This window comes from Panthera pardus, unplaced genomic scaffold, assembly GCF_024362965.1.
Source record: "Panthera pardus isolate Hobbes unplaced genomic scaffold, ASM2436296v1 HiC_scaffold_15, whole genome shotgun sequence".
NCBI lineage: Eukaryota > Metazoa > Chordata > Mammalia > Carnivora > Felidae > Panthera > Panthera pardus.
The window spans coordinates 69,567,686-69,592,382 of NW_026526710.1; positions in this window are offsets into that span (position 1 = coordinate 69,567,686).

Below are 24,697 nucleotides of genomic sequence, written 5' to 3' on the forward strand. Positions count from 1 at the left end.
GACCCTCACTGTCCTATAAGAAAAGGACTCTCCTACTGGAGAGTCTAAGGTATGTATAATAGGCATTGCTAGATGCTGAGTGCAAGTGTCTCAAGACAAGTTAAATGGAAGGGGAAGTAAAAGCAGAAATATATTTTAATAGAAAAAATTGCACATCACAAATCTTAGGCTAAACATGGTTCCCAAAATGAGTGGTAATGCATTCAGAGAACACCTGTTCACACCAGTCCTTTGATTTTAGAAGTTTCATTTTCTTAGCACAGAGCTTGCTGCCACCAGGAAAACTTTAGCAAGTGACAAAGTCCCCCTTCTCCTCCTGATCCTCCTCCTAATCTTCCTTTTTAACGTGAGCATCATTTTTGCTACTTCTGAAACCTTCCGAGTCAGAAATGGTGAGAGAATGCCCAGGGTAAAAGTCCGATGCTCCTGGCACATTCCCCCTCTGCCTTAGGTCATAGTGAATCAGGTACTGGGACTCTGAGCTTTGAAAGGAAGTCACTATTTAAATTTGGAATTTTGTAGGTCTCTGTTCCTGCTTCAACTGGTACCTCCTCATTCTCAAGCTCTTCGGTCCTCTCATTCTCGGTGGATCATGTGTCTGCCTTCTCTTTGCCCCGTCCTTCTCTTTTCTCACTTTACCTTCTCTACCCAGACCTGAATTTGGGGTTGTTGCCTGAACTAAAACCAAAGCCTGGAAATTCCCACTAAGAGAACACCTAAGTTTCTTCTCCTAAAAGATGGGGAAAGGCCACCCCATGATGCTCTAGCTAGATGCTCTCTGCTCATGGCAGAGTTGCAATGGAAATCGCCCAGCTCCCTCGTTTTCAACTCCCAAATTCTGAGTTTTCTCTGAAATTAGTTGACTCTTAAGCCTTTCCCAAGCATGAGCATGGATGTGGCCCTCAATTAACAGTGAAGTTCAGGAGCCTTTTCAGATTTATAAACCAGATCAAAGGCATGATGCTGGCAAGCAGAAGATCAGGGACCATCACACCCCAACTTGCCGGGAGGAAACTCTGGGTTTTTCATCTGTGTTTTGCAGAATACCAAGTGTGCTCTTGGCTCTTTGTAAATAATATTAATTATGCCTTCCAAATTACAGACTGGACAGATGTGTTAACCAGGCCCTGAGGTGCATTTGTCAACAGGTTTAAAACTCGGAGCACTGGGCTTTTCTGTAGAAAATCCCAAAGGGTGTGGCTAAACACATAGCAAACTTGGAAGGGCTGTTCAGCTACTTGAAATCAAACCTCACCTGTTCTTTGCTGTCTACTTGAAAGTTGTTTCATTTAACAACAATAAACATGATACATTAAACATTAGGACTTTCCAAGCGTCTGATGACATTTTCTCAGGTCTGGGTTTTGGGTTTTCTACTCTCTCTTTGGCCTGTCCTTCCTCCTGAGCTGTTCACAAGCTTCTCCCGGGTTGGAGCCATGGACACCAACTGTTTAACACCCCAAGGTCTCATGGGTAGGCGGTTGCTTCCAGGACAATTCTTTTGCCCCCGATTATACCTCCCTCGCCTGTTATACTTCTGATGCCTAAAATTCTAAGGCATCGTTTCATTTTTTTTTCTTTTTTGGAACTTTTGATTTCTTTTCAAATAACTCAAGCATATTTGTTTCAAGGAGGGGTAACATTTTGGTTTCCATGTGAAATTTTCTCAGACCTTTATCAGGAAGCAGGTTTCAATAAGAAGAAAGACAATATGATTTTGTGTGAGCAAGGGGGTCAGGAAAAGGAAGTGAGAAAGGAGAGAGGGAGGGAGGGAGGGAAGCAGGAAAAAGAGAAGAGAATGGAAGCACTTGGAAGGAGAGGAAAGCGATTTCATGGGGTCTAGAGAGAGGAAACTGGGAAAGTACAAGAGATAAGTCCCACCTATTTCCCAGAGGAGACCAAGGATAGCACCTTTTACCTTCTCTTCCAAACATTTATTTCTGAAAGGACTTTTCCTGACCAAAAGGTCTTGAGTCCAGTCTGAGCAATTAGATTCACAAGTCAAATTTCCCTGAATTGCTAAAAATGAGCCAGGTCCACGATCATCTCCAGGCAGAAACTAAAGATTCTATTGGATCATTTTAAACTATAACTTAAGTGAAACTCCCTGAGTCATTTCTCTCTTGTCTTGGTGTTTTATTTTTAAGGTAGTATAAATATTTCTACTGAAAACAGTTGCTATCAAGAACCCCACGCTGACTGCCGAAGGCTTATGCAGACAGCGGCCATGCTCTATTCTGTCCCTCTCCCTCTGATTCTACTTGAGGGTCCTGCTCTGGGGTTGAGAGTTGGGTTGTCTCTTAAGGGATATTCAGCATGGAAGTGTGATGAGATCTAAAATGAAACTATCTGATTTTAACCCTTGTTCTGAGAGTCACTCAAAAGACTACTCATAGAAGTTCTTCCTGTCTGACCCTTCCAGAATATTCCTTGTCAGAAAAGAAAATAGATTGCTGTTGGCTTCAGTTTGGAAAGACTTACAAGGCTATAGGCTGGCCCCGAGGTCCTACAGAAACAGTAACATGTGCCCAGCTGTGGGGTGAGGGTCCCTTGTGCTGTCATCACAATGGAATTATTACAACTATGCAAATTTCTGTTTTCGACTTTTACCTCAGACATGAATAGCAAGATATTCACCAAAGTATTACAAGTCACATTTTGAAGTATCAATGTGTCCGCGGCTACAACACAGGTTCTGTATATTTCGGTGCTGTAAGAACATTAGCAATAAGCCCCTGTTTCTCAAGGAGCTGCTCAGCTTCCAAAGCAGCAAGGCCTGAGCCCTTCTGTTTTACGCTGCACACTGATTTGGAAGCAAATATTTTTCCAACAACATCACCAAATTGAAAGCATTTTGAAAAATCTGAAGGCTTCACAGAATACTGTTTTAGAAAAACCGGCTCTCGTGGATCTGTCAGTGACAGAAGCCATCCCCTTCAGTTTAGCTTGAAAATGAGAACTTGCTGCATCAGGCATCTCTAAATTATATATATTTGCTGATGTAAACCAAGCACAGGGCATTCTAGGAACCAATAAAAAGGGGGGGGGGAGTGTGGGTGGCAAAACAAATACATTTTTCTATTAGTCTCTTTATTGGTCAATAAAAACAATGACATATAGTCCATCTTTTAACGTTGGTTAGGTACATTTGTTAGTAAGGCAGTCAGGCACCTTTGTAAATCTGAAATGTTCAATCAGATATACATTTTTAAAGGTATAATGCACTCAATACCCAGATAGTTACTAAGGCTGATTGCAGACATCACTCTGTGCATGATCCTGGGACCGGTATAAAGTTATTCAAGAAAGGGAGTTACCCGCTTATTAGGTGAGAAAAACAATCATTTAAATATCTGAATTGCGAGGCATCATTCTTTTTAAAAAGTTGCTTGCATCATGTTTCTCATTTCTTCTGAGTTTGTTGATCTGAGTCAGGCACCAGAATCACTCATGGTCATTTCATATGTCTCAACCTTGTCATTTATCAATACTTAGGGAAAGTTGTAAAATGAATTATGCTTTTCTACCTCAAGCTCTCTGATAAAACACTCCAATACCTAAAAACCCCTCAATTTGTCACACTGATTTTTCCCCCAATCCTTACACTTTTCTTTTCTTCTAGAACATTCCAAATAGATACAAAAGCAGGGTGAGTATATACTGCACTCCTATGTACCTTTCACCCACTTCCAACGACGAGCAACGCTTAGTCTTTCTTGTTTCTTCTGAATCCTCGCCACCCCCTCCCCTCCACACACAGGCTAGATTATTTTGAGGCTAATCCCAAACATCATACCATTTCTTCAGTAAATACTTCAGTGTTGTCACATTAAGTTCTACATTTCAGTTACATTTTAATAAGTCCCCGATATTTTTAAGTATTAATCAGGCTACTTCACATCTTACAACGTATGCTAATTTTCATTCTATCAACACATATAAGTGGTAGAGCTGGCCCATCTATTTTAAACGAATTATCACTGAAATCATCTATAAGCATCATCATCTTTAATCATCATGGAGCTTTTGCACAGCTATGTATCTGAGTTTACAAGCTCGCACTTTGTCAGTCACTTCCACACTATTATTTTGAGCATGTTAGTACTTGCCATTTATTTATTTAGAATATTTTCATATTATAATGAGTTTCTCACATCCTTGTTGTCTTTCCTGCTCTGAGGCAGTTATTGATCTATGAAAGCCCCCCTCATTCCAGGGAATAATTATTCTGTCTTATAGGAGGGCGCGAGGCCCAGTTCATGGGTCTTCTTTCCAGGTGGCATTTAAGGAACAAAAGCACTGAGTTCAAAAGAAATGATCAGGAAAAGCATCCAAATACCTTGGGGATTGTTTTGGAGGAGAACAAACTCCTCGTGGTGAAATCAGTGAGAACATGAAAATTACAACATAAGGTTAAATAGACAAGATGAGCTGAAAAGGCAAGCTTCTTTATTCTGAGTGAAGAAATGCACTCCTAACGTTCACCTCTACTAGAAAATGTAGTCGTGTGTTCAGAGGGCTCAACCACAGCATAAAAGGGGTAAATAAATACCCTGGTGCCAATAAAAAGTCACTGTGCGTTAGTGTCTCCCTGCTGCCCAAAGTAAAAGTTTTGAGACGTTCGACAATAGGTCGAAATAACATTCTGTGCTCTGCACGCCATATTCCAACTTGAGCGAAATGTCTATGGATTTTTTTTTCTAATTTCAAAGCCTTTTGATTAAAGTATACCAGAAGGGCACTGACAGATCAGCCTGTTTCTGTTTCTTGTGGGGAAGGTTTCAATGGCCGCCGTAGACTCTCTAAATCTATTTACTTCAAGGCTGGAATGAAACAAACATGACAGATGGTTTTTAAAAAAAATCAAAGGGGAAGTTCTTGGAACACATCCTTCAAAATAAAATTTTGTTTCTTTTTTTTTTTTTTTTTTTGAGCAGCTGAAATGATTTTTTCAGAACATCTGATGAGCAATTTTAATACTTCAACTTTCTCCTCCATGAAGCAAGCCCATTCATTTGGAGGCTTCTGTTCTTTTGTTTTATTTCTGCGAGTGTCTTTCTTTGACAAGACATAAAGTCTGAAAACGACAATATGCTAAATGAATGGACCCATAGTATATTTGGCTACACAAGGGCTGCTGGAACATACTTTGAATTTTGACAGGAGAACAGAATGCTTAATGGAAGAAATCTTGGAGAAATAGAAAGGAAAGGTAATGATCCACCATGTCTGTTATTCCTCACGTACAAGGGGGGCCGAGTAACTTGCCTTCACCCGTTACAAGGAAGCCTAGTCCATTCTCACAAAGGCCGGCAAGCTTAGTGGTTAGGAAAATGCCAGGCAAGTGAGGAGAGGGCTGGGGGCTTGAGAGAGGATGAGAAGGGGGCCTATGCAGAGCTTGCTTTCTCCCACCCATGATCAGAACCACCGCCGGGATGGTCTCACATACAAAGTTGAAATTGAACATTAGGAAGCATGTAAAGCCAACCATCTGACATTAGCACAGTCTGTCAAAGTAAGTAATGGCCCTTGCTTGGTTTTGATATGGACTGGAGGTGGGGAGAGAGAAGAGTCAAATATGACTCCCAGGTCTCAGTGGAGGGAAGAGGGGTTTGTGGTCACTGGGGGTGGTGCCATGAATCATTTACTTTCAAAGGCACGTCTCCAGACACATGACTTTAGAAACCATGTGTCTTTTTCCTGGTAGTCAGAGATTGAAGGACTCAGACCTCTACACAAATGCAGCACAAGAATATTGTTTCATTTTTTTAAATCTTTTTTTTAACATTTATTTTTTTTTGAGACACAAGGACAGAGCATGAGCAGGGAAAGAGCAGAGAGAGAGGGAGACACAGAATCCGAAACAGGCTCCAGGCTCTGAGCTGTCAGCACAGAGCCTGATGCGGGGCTCAAACTCGTGGACTATGAGATCATGACCTGAGCCGAAGTCGGATGCTTAACCGACTGAGCCACCCAGACACCCCACGAGAGTACTGTTTTAAAACAGACTTTGAAGAGAAACCTGGATAAAATCCGCTTCACCACCTCCTGGCTATGTGACCCACAATGAGGCAGCAAAGCCTTTCTGGATTCCGTTTCTTCCTTGTTGGTCAAACATTGGTCATCATCGAATGTAGATCTCAGGATTACCTGAGATTACCTCAAAAAAAAATAATGTGTAGAAAGCCTCTATCATAGAAATAGGCCCTTACTACAGCTTTCCCTCCACTCAGGCCCTATAGTACTAGATAAATAGAGGGCACATCTTATGGGGTCACAAGGACCTGCCTGACCATAACCCTCCCAAGAAAGCAGGGCATTTTGCTAAGCCACACAAGGACAAATACCGCCTGATTCCCCTTATGTGAGGTAACCAGCATAGTCAAACTCATAGGAGCAGAAAGTAGAATGATGGTCGCCAGGGCCTGAGGGAGGGGAAAATGGAGGGTTGCTATCAATGGGTACAGAGATTTAGTCACGCAAGATGAAAAAGTTCTAGATATCTGCAATACAACGATACGCATACGGTTAACAATACTGTACCACGCACTTAAAATTTTGTTGAGGGTAGACTTCACATTATGTGTTTTTTCTCACAGTGAAAGAAAGAAAAAAGAAAACAGTGCTGTCAAACCCCTACCAGCTCCCCCACCCCATGGTCCCAGCCTCTAATAGCACTGCTGTAGGAACTGCCCCAGGGAGCTCACTAATAGTCATTCCAGTTACAAGCATACAAAGATAATAACAACGCAAGGGCAATGTGAGAAGTACTAAATGCTAGACCAACAGTAATGACAGAAAATACTCGGGGTTACTAAAGAAAGTAACCACTTCCATCAAAATGGTAAGAAGAGGGGCGCCTGGGTGGCTCAGTCAGTTAAGTATCCGACTTCGGCTCAGGTCATGATCTCGCGGTTCGTGGGTTCGAGCCCCACGTCGGGCTCTGTGCTGACAGCTCAGAGCCTGGAGCCTGTTTCGGATTCTGTGTCTCCCTCTCTCTCTCTGCCCCGCCCCCACTCGCACTCTGTCTCTCTCTGTCTCAAAAATAAATAAACATTGAAAAAAAAATTTTTTTTTAAATGGTAAGAAGATAAGGACAGGAAGCAGCTAGCTTTGACCAAACGCTCGAAGCCAGGCGCTATCCGAAGTGTTTTCAGAAAGTACTGTTACATGAAAAAGGAAAATCCAGAAACAGAGCAACGTGTCCCAGCGCCCAGGACTATTCCTGGTGCAAACAATGTTTCACAAACATTTGGTGAATGAGTGTAAAGTCCAAATTTCACAGAACCACACCTATGACAAGTCTTATTTATTCAGCCAACACAAGTTAATGACACATTTACAAAGCTTATAAGGAAGACATTTGGTTTGGCAATACTGATTCGAGTATCGTCCTTTACAAAAACAAAATCCTGCGCAGAGCACAACGGCATCTGAACAAGCGTTTCATCACGACGTTGTCTGTCATGATAATGGATGAATAACTTATGGTATGCTTGGTCTGTAGAATACTACACGGCACTGAAAAGGAATGAGCTAGATCTTTTAGAAAACAAGGATGGTCGTCGGACCCCTTATTCTATGCTGTTGGTGCCACTTCTCCAGAAGAGGCTTCCCTAATGCCCCTGGACTAGGTATGAACTATACTCATCACAATCAAAACTAGACAATCCATTGTGAAGGGCCAGTACCCTCCACAGAGCCTGGCTCACAGTAAGTGCTAGGTAACGATTTGTTAAAATACTGTATGAAGAATAATAATATAACATAGTGTACGACATTTATTGAGAGCTTACCATGAGCCAGTTTCAAGAATTATGAAAGTATTAACTCATTTAATGTTCACAACACCCTCCTGAAGTGTAAAGCACCACTTTCATATATTATAATGGAGAAGATAGAGGCAAAGAAGGAAGATAGAGGCTTGAAAAAATAGAAATAGAGCAAAGCCTACTAATCAGTGCATTTGGGATGAGACCCAGTAAAACTGGCATTTCTAACACTGGGCTTTAGCCAACTGAGATCATCAGACCCTCCTAGAATATATCATCTCCTTCAACAAACTGAAACACAAAGAAATATTCATTTCTTCTGAGCAAGCTGGTGCCTTCTATAATTATGGGCTAGAATTTTCTAGTAAAAAATAATAATGTCATTGATCCAGAAAGCCAGTTGAAAAGCAAAACAACATAATCTGGTAATATCGCAAAATTGCACATGAGGGCATATGACCACAGTGTCCTCCCACGGTGACTCAGGAGGTGGAAACACCTGACGGACCACCGTCAGGAGGAAGACAGATAAGCCCAGCCCTCTGCTGGGAATGACACAGGTTTGGCCCTGACAATGGGGGCACGGTCTTGTCCTTGGGAGAGCCCCAGCTTCAAAGGATGCATCTTCCCTCTACCACTGGGATAATAAGGATTATTCTCCAGCTCAGAGAAAACAATCTGGTCACTTTAGCTAGGTTGATTTAGACAGGGTTTATACTCAGAGAAGCACATGACATTAGAAAAAGTGTAAGAAGTAACAGAAACAGAAGGAAAGTTGAAGAGCTCATTGAAGGATGTGGTAGAGGAAACAAGACATACAGAACAGATAGATTGGAGGTATCACTAAGGAAATTGTAATAAAGAATGACCTGGAAGATTCAGAAGGACCTGGAAATAGCAAGATGATGTCTTTCTTCCATCGTAATATTTTTCAAGAATTGTAACGTGGGTTAGTAGCCACATGTTCTTTTTTTTTTTTATTTTTTTCAATGTTTATTTATTTTTGAGACAGAGAGAGACAGAGCATGAACGGGGGAGGGGCAGAGAGAGAGAGAGGGAGACACAGAATCGGAAGCAGGCTCCAGGCTCTGAGCCATCAGCCCAGAGCCCGACACGGGGCTCGAACTCACGGACCGTGAGATCGTGACCTGAGCTGAAGTCGGACGCCTAACCGACTGAGCCACCCAGGCGCCCCTAGCCACATGTTCTTAAAATCATGGTATATGCTACATCTTTCCACCAGAAATTGATATGCCAAACAATTTCTCCTTAAGGGGTGATTAGGTCATTAGGTTGCTCATTCTAGCAATTAGTGTAAAACTGAGAAAATCATCAAGATAATTCAGACATTCCTCTAAGTACTTTGACTACTATCTAGACATAGCAAACAAAAATTGTTTTAGATAGAAGTTTCTGAGTATTATGTCTTAATTGTTACCTGGTATTATATACACACACAACACAAAGATAACACAAAGATAGCAAGATTCAGATTATGAAATCTAGGATCTTTTCCTCTCTTCCTCCCAAAATTTTTTTCAGCTTTACTGGGGGTATACTTGATACATAGAAATTGTCTCCCATAAATTATGTACACTAAAATATGTTTGCTTATTAGTGATTTTTAAATTTTGTCTAGCTGTAAAGTAATAGTAATTCTCAATCTTTGTGTCAGTCACCCAGATAGGATGTCAATTACTTCAAGAGTTATCTCAAAATTTTCAAAACTATATTGTTGCTCCATCATTTTGGGTAGTTTTCTTCAGTCCATTTAGTAATTTACTAAAGAGAGTCCAGGGTCTCAGTAAGAACCATCAGAATAAAATTGACAGTTTCAAGGGTACCTGGGTGGCTCAGTTGGTTAAGCTTCCGACTTCAGCTCAGGTCATGATCTCACGGTTCGTGAATTCAAGCCCCGTGTCGGGCTCTGTGCTGACAGCTCAGAGCCTAGAGCCTGCTTCAGATTCTGTGTCTCCCTCTCCTTCTGCCCCCACCCCCCCGCTCATGCTCTGTCTCTCAAAAATGAATAAACATTAAAAAAAAATGTTTTTAAAGAATAAAATTGACAGTTTCAGTGTGATCACTCAAGATTAGTAATCATAACGTCAAGGATCCATTATTGCTGACTCACAGATTTAAGTTAATTGGAAGCAAGGTCCTTGATATGTTATTCTTTCCACAGCAAGCTTAGCACTGCATTTCATTGATTCTTTCGACAAATATTTATTGAGTAACTTCTACGTGTAAGACTTCTACTTGACACTTCGGCCGGGGAGGGTAAGGATGAGACAGAAAGCAAAATTAAATAAGACACAGAGCTGACCTTTTGGAATTTACAATCTAACAAGGGACATAATCCCAATATAATGAAGAAAAACAATGAGACAGCAATATATTTGTGGCAACTCATGTAGAGGAAAGATGACCTTCCGCGAGGCTGGTGTGGGGAGTGAAATCTTGAACTTCTTAGAAGCTGTAGGTTTGAAAGAAGCCTTAAAATGTAGGCGGAGCTTTGGTAAGCAGAGTTAGGAGCAGAAGGGAATTAATTCCATAAAGAAAACCCAACATGAACAGAAGCTCATTTGAGGGGAAACAGGGTCATGTCAAGAATTACAGAAAGTTCCAACTCAAACGTCTCTTATTAACTACCCATCTCTTTGAAAACCACAGGTCTCTTAACAGATCCCCAAACGTTACCTTGTGCATCAGTTGTGAGACTGTCTTCTTGTTGATTCCTTTCAGGTGACTAAAATGAAATGACAAGGCTCCAGATACACCACCCCCCCTCCCCCCCAGGCAGCTCTCCCTGATTAGTGTTCCTTCGAGCTTTCCTTCAGAAAATAAACCTAAGTGCATTGGACTTTCTACGATCTTCTTCGTATCACTTTAAAAATGCAGAGTAAACATTATGTTGGCTCCTGTCTGTAGTCAATTAATGTATCCCTCTTGCCAATGTCATAAATATAACTTTTTTCAGCTGATGCTTCTCTTACTGCATACACATGCTATTGATAATTACTTGTTTTTAAGTTCTTAACCACTTGTGCATGGCAATACATCTGAGGTTTAAATGTTAGGACTATTACATTACTAAATGTCTTACTTTATAAGTGAATAGGCCATCACAAATCCTACTCTTTGCACTAAAATTGTACTCACCCAAGGAATCCATTTACCATACTGAAATCCTAAAACAATCAGGCATTCTTGTAAGAAAGTTAATACAACAGCTTCCGTGCCCTCTCTGTAATCAATTTCCTGCAGCTTCTGTATGACGGCAGCTTAGGAAATTCTCCGGTTTTATTTTCTAAGCTTAGATAAAAACAACAATGATTCAATTAAAGATGCTCGACCTTGAAAATGAATTTGCGGGAGGTCCTGTTTGGGTCTAGAGTAAATAATTACGGCATTCTTCGATGGAACTCTGAGGGGGAAGGGGAGGAGAGACGATCAGAACAAGCACTGGGATGAATCACAGAGACGCAAGTTCCCGCCTCTGCTCCTTCTTATGCAACAAGTGGTGGCCTGTTTGTGTTGCTATAGCTCAGTTATGAATCTTCTGCTAGACCCCAAGGAAGGAGGAAGATATGGTGCGTTTTTTAAGTGTGAATACTGCATCTTTAAAAAGAGCACTTGAGGTTTAGAGCTTAATGGGCTCGTATTCCATAAATTTATGGGTCTGAGAACCCATAAATTTATGGGTCTGAGAACATCTCTGCCACTTCCTCTGCTGAGATCAGCACCTAAAGCCTTTGACTTTAAAACGGGGTGGTATATGTTTCCATCTGCCATCACCCTGGAGTGAACGTTCAGTTGGTATGCATGCCTGATTGTTTTATGAAATGCGTTGCAGTAAAACAAATTGCCCATGATAAAAGTTAAAACAATAATAATAGTTTCCACCCCATTTCTGGATTCTGACTCCTTGCGCTTTTCATGAGCCCTTGTGCCCATTGTTTTTAATGTTTTGTTTTTTGGGTTTTTTTTTTTTTTTTTTTTTTTGAGGGAGAGAGAGAGAGAGAAAAAGAGCATGAGCGGGGGAGGAGCAAAGAGAGAGGAAGACACAGAATCCAAAGGAGGTTCGGGACTCCAATTCATAAACCATGTCGTCTTGACCTGCACTCAAGTCAGATGCTTAACTGACCGAGCGACCCAGGTGCCCTACCTTGTACCCATTTCTTAAACCTGAATCGTGTTGGGGTATTTTAAGACTCCCATGGCCTAGCAGGTCTTCACGGGAGACGATTTGTCCGTTTACTTGGCTTCGATTTCACAACAGTGCTCCGGTTTATAAATGAGGAGAGGCCAAGGATTAAGCCACAAAAAATAAGCTCAAACTTCTTTAATTGAGATTTCTTGAGAGGGTCTGAATGAGTTTTTTAAAGTGTGAATTATACAATTTTGAAGGAATCGACTACTATTGACCACTAACTACTAGTTATTTTTAGCTGCAATAAATTATTACCAAGTAAAGATTCTCTGACCATAAATACACATTTGTATTTTGCATAATTTTCCCATTAGTTGTTTAAAAGGTACGGATGCTCCTAGATGATTGTTACATTATTGCTCTTCAACAGGCTGGAGCCTGTGGTCAAGCCAATTGCCACTGTTCATTTGTTTAGTAAACTCCTTGTATGTCCATCAGGCAAAGTTGACTCCCAGCCTCTGTCTAAATTATTGACCTTCATTTAACAACAATGATGCCGTCTTAACAGCAAATTTGCTTTGGCTCAGGAAGACATTTCAGTAAGTGCTTAAGCACACATAACTTGCTCTTAAAAAGTGCATCAGAGCCATTTTAACCCAGCGCTGTCCAACAGAAATAGAATGTAAGTCACACGTGTCATTTTTTTTTTTAATGTTTATTTATTTTTGAGACAGAGAGAGACAGAGCATGAACGGGGAAGGGTCAGAGAGAGGGAGACACAGAATCCGAAACAGGCTCCAGGCTCTGAGCTGTCAGCACAGAGCCAGACGCGGGGCTCGAACTCACGGACCACGAGACCATGACCTGAGCGGAAGTCGGACGCTTAACCGACTGAGCCACCCAGGCACCCCCACACATGTCATTTTAGATTTTCCCAATATTCACATCACATTGATTTTAATAATATATTTTGCCTACCCCAATACCTCCAAAATATTATCATTTCAACATACAATCCCTATAAATATTACTGGGACATGTCAGGTCCTCTCTACTGCACTACGGCTACCAAATCCGCTTTGCATTCGCCACTGACAGCGTGTCTTAGTTTGGACAAGCCAGACATCAAGTGCTGAGTAGTCCCTGGCAACTGGTGGCTACTGTTCAGAACAGCACGGTTCTAAATAATCACACTACTTCCCGCAGGGGTCCCGTGACACCACTTCTATGTGGATTTCCAGCTTTGAATGTAAAACTCCAAAATCACTGTCCAAAGAAACAGAAAAGGAAGGGAACAAAGAAGGGAGAAAGGTGAGTTGGCTCAGGTTTCCTAAACTGCCTGCCAGGGGAGTCACGGGCTAGCCCCTAGCCCCTGTGCCACCTCGTGCTACCCCACGCCTCCCCTCCCCCTTCCCTGGAGCTTGGTGGTCCAGCCAAACAGCAGTTCTTCCAGTTCTCCTCGATGCTTCAAAGACTAGAAGCCTTCCAGAACCACCTGGACTGTGCTGCTGAAGCTACCACGAGGCCCATCACTTCCGTTTCTATGTGACATTTATACATTTGAGGGTCTGGTTACTTACAGCTTTTTAAACTGCCTTCCCTTCTAGACTTTAAGCTCCACCATGGCAGGAATCATGCCTTTTTTTTTTTCTTCTTTCTTTCTTTCTTTCTTTTTTTTTAAATCATGGCCCTCCAGTTTCTAGCACACTGCTTGGTAAATTAAAAATTCTTACTAAATTTTGTTCAATAAGAATGAATGGATGGTGGAGAAAGAAATAAATATTGGAACTCAAGGTAACAAACACGGTCTTCTCCTGTTTTCAGCCTCGAATCAGAGGGTTGAGTGCTGTGTGGTACCAGACGCCCTGAGCAGAGCCCGGCATCTCCTAAGGTGCACTGGTGCCGTGAACCGCTTGGTTTAACCCGAATCATGGGGTGCCTGGGTGGCTCATTCAGTTGAGTGTCCTCTGGCTCAGGTCACGATCTCATGGTTCATGGATTCGAGCCCCAAATGGGGCTCTGTGCTGGCAGCATGCCTCTCTCTCCCTCTCTCTCTGCCCCTCCCCTGCCGCTTTCTGCCTCTCTCAGAATAAATAAATAAAATTAAAGAGAATAAAAGGTTTGGTTGATTAAAAAAAAAACCTGCATCCTGCTGTTAAATAGACCGTTGGATTCTGCAGGCTTCTAGTCCTACACTGGCTAAATGATTAATTCCTTCTAGAACTAGACAGGAGGACAAGCACATTTGAACTCACAGGATATCAGACCCCTTAGGATTCTTTGGCAGGAAAGGGTCTGTATCTGTTCAACTCAGTGCTCCCTGGGGAGTATTTAACATATAATGCAATGAAAAGCAGGACATCAAGTTGGGTGTGTGTGTGTGTGTGTGTGTGTGTGTGTGCACACGCGCACACTTGAAGGCCTTTACTTTCCATCCCATACCTAGCTCATCTCCACCAATTACAGAAATTTCTACTCTGTTAATCAAACCACCAAGTTTGCTCTTCTCTGAATGCATCCCAAGCTTCCCTGCTTCTGTGCCTTTGCGCCTCATGCACCCTCCTTCTGGAAGGATTTCCCCCAACATTGCCTGTCCAATCCTTCTCATTCAATGCCAGGCAGAGACTTCTTTTTAAGATTCTCCATGGGAATGAATGCAAGTTGGTGCAGCCACTCTGGGAAACAGTATGGAGGTTCCTCAAAAAACTAAAAATAGAACTACCCTATGACCCAGCAATTGCACTACTAGGCATTTATCCAAGGGATACAGGTGTGCTGTTTTGAAGGGACACATACACCCCCATGTTTATAGCAGCACTATCGACAATAGCCCAATTATGGAAAGAGCCCAAATGTCCATTGATGGATGAATGGATAAAGAAGATGTAGTGTGTACACACACACACACACACACACACACACACACACACACACACACAATGGAGTATTACTTGGCAATCAAAAAGAATGAAATCTTGCCATTTGCAACTATGTGGATGGAACTGGAGGGTATTATGCTAAGTGAAATTAGTCAGTCAGAGAAAGACAAAAATCATATGACTTCACTCATATGAGGACTTTAAGAGACAAAACAGATGAACAGAAGGGAAGCAAAAATAATATAAAAACAGGGACAAAACAGAAGAGACTCATAAATATGGAGAACAAACTGAGGGTTACTGGAGGGGTTGTGGGCGGGGGGAATGGGCTAAACAGGGAAGGGGCACTAAGGAATCTACTCCTGAAATCACTGTTGCACTATCTGCTAACCAATTTGGATGTAAATTTAAAAAATAATAAAATTTAAAATTAAAAAAAAAGGAAGTTTTCTCCAATTTCCCCGACTAAAAGCTATTCATTTCTCTCCCAACTCCCCCTCTGACACCTCATGTCATTATAGAGGCTGCAATCACATTTTGATTTGAGTTATGTAATGACTCACTTTTGTTATCTCCCATGCTGGACTTTATGAAAAGATAAACTGAAGCATTTAAAAAATCCTGAGAATGTATGTGAGCAAAAATTGGTTCAAATCAGGCAGCACAAAACCGAAGTGGTTAGAAGCACTCTGCCAGTTAGAGCCAGGGGGAAATACTGCAGAAACAAAGAGAGGAAATTATTTGATCGACTACAGTTTAAAGGCTCATTGACTGCTTGAATTTGGTTCACCTTAAGTTTCAATTTCATAACTTTGAGGCATTTACGGGCTTAGATTTGGTTTGCTTACGTGGGTCCACCATGGCATTGAAACCACCTAAGTCTCATGGCCTCCTTGTTTAATCAATTTAACAAATATAACTTCTGGGGAACGAGGCTAGGATGTTTGCACGGTTCGGATCCTCCCAGCACCTAGCACAGTATCTTACACACAACAGTTACTCGACAAACATTTGCTGAAGAAAGAAATACGTCCAAGTGTCTCTAAGTCCGGAAAATAGAATCATACGTTATTATAAAAATTTTCAACAAGAGTTTAACAGCAATAACCAGAGGCTAATCCTAAACCTAAACCTTAGGTGGATCTAGTTTTAAAAATATCTCACCATCATCCTGGTGTATATTGTTTTCCAAAAGATCAAAGAGGGACTGTGGTTTCCCTCCTGTACTGGCTTAATGAGCTCCGTAATAAACAGGTGATTGTTTAAGTTCTGCCACTGAGAAGCTGCATCATCTTGGATCAGATTGAGCCCCTTTGGGACTCAGTTTCCTGATTTGCCAAATTAAAGAATTGGATTAACTAACTTGTGCTGTCTCCGTCAGCTTGAAAACCCCAATGACTTTTTGTCATTTATTTTTTATTTAATTCTTTTTAATGTTTATTTATTTTTGAGAGAGAGGCAGAGAGACAGAGACAGAGACAGAGCGTAAGCAGGGGAGGGGCAGAAAGAGAGGGAGACGCAGAATCCCATGCAGGCTCCAGGCTCTGAGCTGTCAGCACAGAGCCCGACGCAGAGCTTGAACTCATGAACCACAAGACCATGACCTGAGCCGAAGTCAAACGCTCAACAGACTGAGCCACCAGGGGCCCCCCAATGGCTTTTTTTTTAGAGCACTCCTTTTTTGCCTTGATTACAATAGGATGGGTAGAGAGAATTCAGTATTTCAGTATGAACGCAATACCCAGGGAGGATAAAGAGAAATAATCATGCTAATTCACCACAAGTTTCAGGCATTGACACAGGGCACCTGGGTGGCTCAGTCGGTTAAGCATCCAACTCTTGCTTTCGGCTCTGGTCATGATCTTAATGGTTCGTGGGTTTGAGCCCCGCATAAGGCTCTGCACTGCCAGCTCAGAGCCTGCTTGAGATTCTTTCTCCCTCTCTCTCAGCCCCTCCCCTGCTCACACTCTCTCTCTCAAAAAATAAAAAAAATATATATATAAATAAATAAATAAGTAAATAAAATATATGAGAACAATATCAAGATTTTGAAGGTCAGAGAGCTTCTAGCTTGGTTGCCTATTGATTCGTTTTATGCCATTCCTCTTAAGAGACAGTTTTCGATGTATTAGGAGAATCCTTTCTTACATGGATCTCTTCATCATGGTATCTTTGAGAAAATCCAGAATGTAGTGAGAATGGTAATGTACGTGATAGGGCGTTGCCAAAGATTAGAACCAAAATTTAAGTGTTGATTCATTGTAATGGCGCTTTTCTTTTCTTCCTTCCTTCCTTCCTCCTAGTCTTTCTTTCTTTCTTTCTTTTTCTTTCTTTCTTTTTTTCTTTCTTTTCTTCATTTCTTTCTTTCTTTTGAGGGGAGAAGCGCTTTATGGTTACTTTTGTTTTTTTTTATTAAGGAACCTAATCTGAATACCTCTTGCATACAACTGAACATTACTTAATATTCATTAGACACCTCTGCAAACAATGTGCAAGAGCCTTTGCTCTTTTGGAAATCAGAGAGAATTCAGGGAGGAGGGGGGAGATAGGATCTACATTATGTAAATAAGATGATCTCTAATGAAAACATTTTCCTTGAGGCATTTACCAGTGTACAAAGTTCCAATTCTGTGATGTAGCAATCAGTTCCTTTCTAGCCCTGAAACCCTCTGGTATAACAACCTTGTAAAGACTGCTGGATTTGGGATTTAAGAATTCCTCCCTTTCCTCGACCCCACAGGACTGATTGCAAGCAGTATCCCTAAACCCCTTTCATAAGGATCCTGTATCTAATTCGGTAGGAGTCTAGACACAGCCAGACAGGGCACCTCCTTACTGTGCCCATTTACATCGCTATTTTTCTTATCAGAAAGAACAAGAGTGGGGTTTTTTTGCCTTCTTTCTCAACACAGTCCCTGCTGGTCAAATGTTGCTTATATGTGGACCTTGTCAAACTCTCTGGGGATTATCATTATTATCAGTCATGATGTTAATGGGCTGTCATCGTTTGCTGAAGTTGACTTATTCTAGATGCTTTGTTTACTCAGCTAACAAAAAGGCAGCTTGGAATTAAAAAAGGAAACGTGCCAAGCAATTAATCCATAACTTGGTTGGAAAGCTTTGGGGATTTTCTAACATTTCTTTTATTGAATTTTTGTTTAAGTGCAGTATCCTTTTTTCCTCTGAAATTTCATTCTGGACTTTTTTATTACATGCCATTTCTGCAGGAGGCACATTGAGCCATTGGGACCTTCTGGGTAAATACCACGTGTTTTAAAATATTTATCAATAATGAGGCTACTTGCTCACACATCCCCTGAAAATGCCAGGCTGTGAAGCCAATTCATTGCACAGGTTTCAAAAAGATACCAAAATGTTCATGCTCATAAACATTTTTGTTACAAGGCACTTTTCTTTTGGACAGCATACCGAAACCACAATGATCAAGGAAAAAAAGAAACACTCTGCAATTAGAAGGATGAAATATAGCTAAATCAGTAGACCCAGAATTAACTGTACTATAAATATAAAAATTCTCTAAATATTAGCAGTTCAATAGACAATATGGATAGATATTAGTAGTCATTTATTAAGCACCTATCCTAGGTACACTTCTTAACTTTCTTTTTTTTGTTTGTTTTTATGAAATTTATTGTCAAATTGGTTTCCATACAACACCCAGTGCTCATCCCAACAGGTGCCCTCCTCAATACCCATCACCCACCCACCCCTCCCTCCCACCCCCATCAACCCTCAGTTTGTTCTCAGTTTTTAGGAGTCTCTTATGTTTTGGCTCCCTCCCTCTCTAACCTTTTTTTTTTTCTTCCCCTCCCCCATGGTCTTCTGTTAAGTTTCTCAGGATCCACATAGGAGTGAAAACATATGGAATCCATCCTTCTCTGTATGACTTATTTCACTTAACATAACACTCTCCAGTTCCATCCATGTTGCTACAAAAGGCCATATTTCATTGTTTCTCACTGCCACGTAGTATTCTATTGTGTATATAAACCACAATTTCTTTATCCATTCGTCAGTTGATGGACATTTAGGCTCTTTCCATAATTTAGCCATTGTTGAGAGTGCTGCTATAAACATTGGGGTACAAGTGCCCCTGTGCATCAGCACTCCTGTATCCCTTGGGTAAATTCCTAGCAGTGCTATTGCTGGGTCATAGGGTAGGTCTATTTTTAATTATTTGAGGAACCACCACACTGTTTTCCAGAGCGGCTGCACCAGTTTGCATTCCCACCAACAGTGCAAGAAAATGCCAGCTCTATTTTTTGGTTTGGTTGATTGATTGCCAGAACAGAGGAATCTGTCCTTAACCAGCTGTACACACACACACAAAATCTCACTGCATGATTTTTCCCGAGACTATCACCTAGAACTCTTTGCTGTCCTAAGAGTGATATCAAAAGCTTGATTGTGTAAAATATTATTCATAGTATATTGCCTGAAGAATATAAATTATATCGATCTCTCTAGATAATCTACATTTGCCCTTAGTTCAAACCAAACCGTCAGAAAGCTGCATACTTGGATTGCATTGATTTGCATCCTAAAAGAGTTTTATTAAATTTTGCTTTGGCATGATGCCAAAGTTTGCTTTGACAGTACAAATAGAATCGTCAGTAAAACAATGGAATGAGAGGATAAGAGAACAAAATTCACTGTTGTATTTATGGCATTTATTGAGGTTGGTGTCAAAGATAGTATCTTACTATGTTGTGCTGTCTCCCCGTGTGGCTCTCAGTGATGCTATGCTTCTGGTCAACTGTCTTTTATTTTGTGCTTTTGTGATTGTTTATTTTTTAACCTTAGGAACACATGTCACTTTTTAAGGGATCATTTTCTTCTGAGTGTTAGGAGGTTCTGAGCGCCCAAAATGTGGCTCAATTCTCACAAATATATAAATAAGATGCACTATAAACACGTCGTGGATTTTGTGCACTAACTCCTCCCCTTAAATTTATTTCATTTGGTTTTCATATTCTCCCTTTGCCCTGATGTTCTCATTTATTTATCCATATTTTTATAAGTCACCTCATGTGTGTTTTTCTTAGCGTTCATACATCAATTTTAGGGGCAAGATGAACCATACATCAATCCATAACATTGGTCCTAAGCTAGGTCAGAAGCAGACTCAGGGAAAATTAGAACAGAGAAGAAAACAAAAGTCCAACAATTAGCATACAAAGTAACAAAATGAACCCTGAGGACTAACAGAGTGCCTCTTCGGTCTGAGGCTTAAACTAGGTGGAGTCTATGCCTCTGGCTACAATGTCAGCACCTCATTCAGAGGCTGCCAAGAACACTGGACTCCAAATACATGTCCAAGACCAACTAAAGAGGCAGGATGTGTAGGGGAGTGGCAGGGAAGCCTCCTCTCTGCCTGCGTTCATTTACCTAAATACTGATCTTGCATATGTCTTTGGCACGGCTAGTTGGCTGGTTCAGAGTAAATCGAACTGAAAGCCACCTCAAGTCCAAATTCTCACCCTTTCTACTGTAGCCCAGACCCTGAGCAGACATGACCAGTGCCCTGCCCACACGCCTTAGCCGGTCACCATTCTAATACAGCCGCACCACCGCACTACGGGGCCCGTAGCTCTGCCAGAGGGCTTTCCCTAGGAGGCAAGCTGGCCTGGCCGGGAGTGCCGGAACTTGGAAACTTTGCTTCTATAACACAAAAACATGCAAAAACATGTTTGGTGGTAATAGCTATCATTTTCTTCACAAATATTTTTCACATATATTTATATTTCAAATGGGATAGCTTTAACGTTTTTTATAAAAGTAGTGTAGGGGCGCCTGGGTGACTCAGTCGGTTAAGCGTCCGACTTCTGCTCAGGTCATGATCTCACGGTTTGTGAGCTCCAGCCCTGCATTGGGCTGTGCTGACAGCTCAGAGCCTGGAGCCTGCTTCGGATTCTGTGTCTCCCACTCTCTCTGCCCCTCCCCCACTCTCTCTCTCTCAAAAATAAATAAACATTAAAAAAATTTTTTAAAAGTAGTGTATGCTCATTACAACTAATTTCAGAAAATGACAAAAATTATAAAATATAATCTATCTCATAGACATTTACCACTTTTAGCCCATTGGTGCTCATCATCCAACATGTTTCTCTTTGTAATACAAACTAACACTTCTTTGTGATTTACCTATTGAAATTTATTTTATTTTAAAAATCACTTTATTGAAAACTCACGTCTCCTAACAAAAATGAATTCTTACTTGCCTCAAAATTTAAAAATAGAACTGCCCTATGACCCAGGACTTGCACTACTAGGCATTTATCCAAAGGATACAGGTATGCTGTTTCAAAGGGGCACATGCACCCCAATGTTTATAGCAGTGCTATTGACAATAGCCAAAGTATGGAAAGAGCCCAAATGTCCATTGATGGATGAATGGATAAAGATGTGGTGTATACACACACACACACACACACACACACACACACACACACACAATGGAGTATTACTTGGCAATCAAAAAGAATGAAATCTTGCAATTTGCAACTACGTGTATGGATCTGGAGGGTATTATGCTAAGTGAAATTAGTCAGAGAAAGACAAAAATCATAGGGCTTCACTCATATGAGGACTTTAAGAGACAAAACAGATGAAAATAAAGGAAGGGAAACAAAAATAATATAAAAACAGGGAGGGGGACAAAACATAAGAGACTCTTAAATATGGAGAGCAAACAGAGGGTAGCTGGAGGGGGTGTGGGAGGGGGGATGGGCTAAATGGGTAAGGGGCACTAAGGAATCTACTCCTGAAATCATTGTTGTACTATATGCTAACTACCTTCGATGTAAATTTTTAAAAAATCAATCAATCAATAAAAATAATAATAAAAAAAGAATAAAAACACATTTGAAGAACTATTGCATGGAAATGATCAGACTAATAAATAATTTAAACATAAGTTTTTTTTAAAAAGAGCTTAATGAAATAAATTTATAATTTTAAAAACAAAAAAAAAAACAAAAAAAACAAAAAAAAATGAATTCTTACTATCTAAACAAACTACTTCATGGAGTATCTTTTTACTTTGTGGACACCTTCCCATATAATTAGAGATTGATCACTTAAGCATTACAATAGCCACATGGTATTCCATTATATGGATATATTTTAAGTCAATACCTTATTGATAGTCATTTGAGTTTATATTTCCTGCAATTGAAATTATTCTCTTCATTTCATATATTTCATTACTTTCATAGGAAAAATTTTAGAATTAAAATCAGCAGATGAAAGGGTACCTTTGCCTGATTATCATTCAGAATGATGGCACAGTTTACATCCCCAAAACAGAGCAGAAGATTGTTTATTATCTGACATCGTCACCAATAATAGGGTTGATCTTTCCTTCATCTTGTACAATATGATATCTCAATATTTTATTTCATATTTCTTTTTTTTTTTAATTTTTTTAACGTTTATTTATTTTTGAGACAGAGAGAGACAGAGTATGAACAGGGGAGGGGCAGAGAGAGAGGGAGACACAGAATGTGAAGCAGGCTCCAGGCTCTGAGCTGTCAGCACAGAGCCCGACGTGGGGCTTGAACTCACAGATCGTGAGATCATGACCTGAGCCGAAGTCGGACGCTCAACCGACTGAGCCACCCAAGCGCCCCATTATTTCATATTTCTTCATTAATTTGGAGGGTCTTAGTATAAATTTTTGTGTAAATTTCCTATGTATATCCCTTTCTCATTTTCTTATTGGAGTATTCATCTTTTTCTTATTGACTTGACAGACTTCATTTTGATTTACAGATCCCTTTAACATGTATGCTTCAAATATATTCCTTACCCTGTCCATTTTGTTTATTGATATTTTTGATCATATAAGATTTTATTTCTTGTATTTTAGTTTTGTTTTGTTTGGTTCAACCATATGTGGTCTAACTTCTCAATCTCTTCTTTTTATTATCTCTATCCAGGGTATCAGGTGTATGAAGGCCTTTTTTACCTCAATATTACAAAAATATTGTCTTATATTTTATTCTGGTTATTTTATGGTTCCATTTTTTACTCTGAAAATCTTTAATCTAGCCAGAATTTAATTCAGGCAAAATATGTAAACTAGAAATTTAGACTTTTAAGATCACTGGGTTTTAATATGGCTAAGTTTTAGAAATTTTACCAGCTTAAATTGTTCAAATTTAACAATTTGACATTGTTCCAATGTCAATTACTGAAACTATTATTTCCCCATTGATTTGAAATACCGTCTTTATAAGAGTTTTTATATATAATCTAGTTTATATATATAATTTTATATATAATCTATATATTCTATATATAGTTTATATATATTTTATATGTATAGTTTATATATATATATAGCTTATATACATATATATATAAAATTTTATATATAATCTGTTTCTGGACTACTTATTATGGTTTATGAAATGTAGATTTTAATGGCTTTATTCCTGACTCCATTTTCAATTCATCTTAAAATTATTCATTACTCTTAAATTATTAGATTGATTTTTTTTTTAATTTTTTTTTTTTAACGTTTATTTATTTTTGAGACAGAGAGAGACAGAGCATGAACAGGGGAGGAGCAGAGAGAGAGGGAGACACAGAATCTGAAACAGGCTCCAGGCTCTGAGCTGTCAGCACAGAGCCCGACGCGGGGCTGGAACCCACGGACCGCGAGATCATGACCTGAGCCGAAGTCGGACGCTTAACCGACCAAGCCACCCAGGCGCCCCTAGATTGATTGTTTTTAAAGAATGCTGGGCAACCTGAAGAATTCTTGCTTCGTATCTGTTACATGCATTTCTTTTGATTCAAACAAGTCCAGGACCATGTCCTGTGAGTTTTTCTGAGGCCAATATGAGGTATCCCCTATCAAATTCTAGTAAAGGCATCAAATCGCAATGTGGTTTTTTTTAATGTTTACTTATTTATTTTCAGGGGGAGAGGGAGAGTGGGGGAGGGCGGTGGAGATTGAGAGAGAGAGAGAGAGAGAGAGAGAGAGAGAGAGAGAGAGAGAATCCCAAGTAGGCTCCATGCTCAGTGCAGAGCCCCGCACGGGGCTTGATCTCATGACCCTGAGATCACAACCTGAGCCGATATGGAAAGTTGGATGCTTAACTGACTGAGCCATCTACACACCCTGAAGCACAATGTTTTTGATCAAATATAGGAGTCATTATTTTCCAAACCTTTCCTTGTTTGCTTTATAACTGTTTCTTATATCCTACCTTTTCTTTTAAGGGTTTTTCTTTCCCTCATTTTTCCTATTCCTCTGTCTGAGCCTAAACCCACCACCAGTATCTCCTGTGCAACTGCACTCTTGTTACTTCCTTCTTTTCCTATATGGTTCCCACTCCATCACTCCTCTTCATAACCCAATCACAGCCCCTGATGAAAGAGACATTTAGGGAAGATGTAGATTCCCTTCACATATATCAGAAGTGCACAGAACCATACTTCTGCTCTCCCATTTTACAAACGAGAACTCTGAGTTCCAGGTGTAACAAAAGTCCACTCGCTCTCCCCTAATAGGTACCAGAAGCCAGGTCTCCATGCTCTCAGACCAGGACTCTGAGTCCCATTCTTTACTGTCCTTCCAGTAAGAGGTAGGATGATTCCTGGAATCACCTTCATCTCTGGAAACGAAGCCCTTCATAAGCAAGAACAGGATGTCTCTTTATTTTGGACCTTGAAGGCCAATGAGCACCTGTAGTCAACATATCACTGTATTCAAGAAGCTAGGATACCTCCATTAGAGTCCTTTCACCCAGTTAACTTAGTGACTGTCCCTTATGCATGGAAGAAATAGCAGGGCTTGCCCTTAACTAGAGTTAGGCACAGACACGTATGTAACTGCAGGATATTGTTACAATAACATTAGCTGA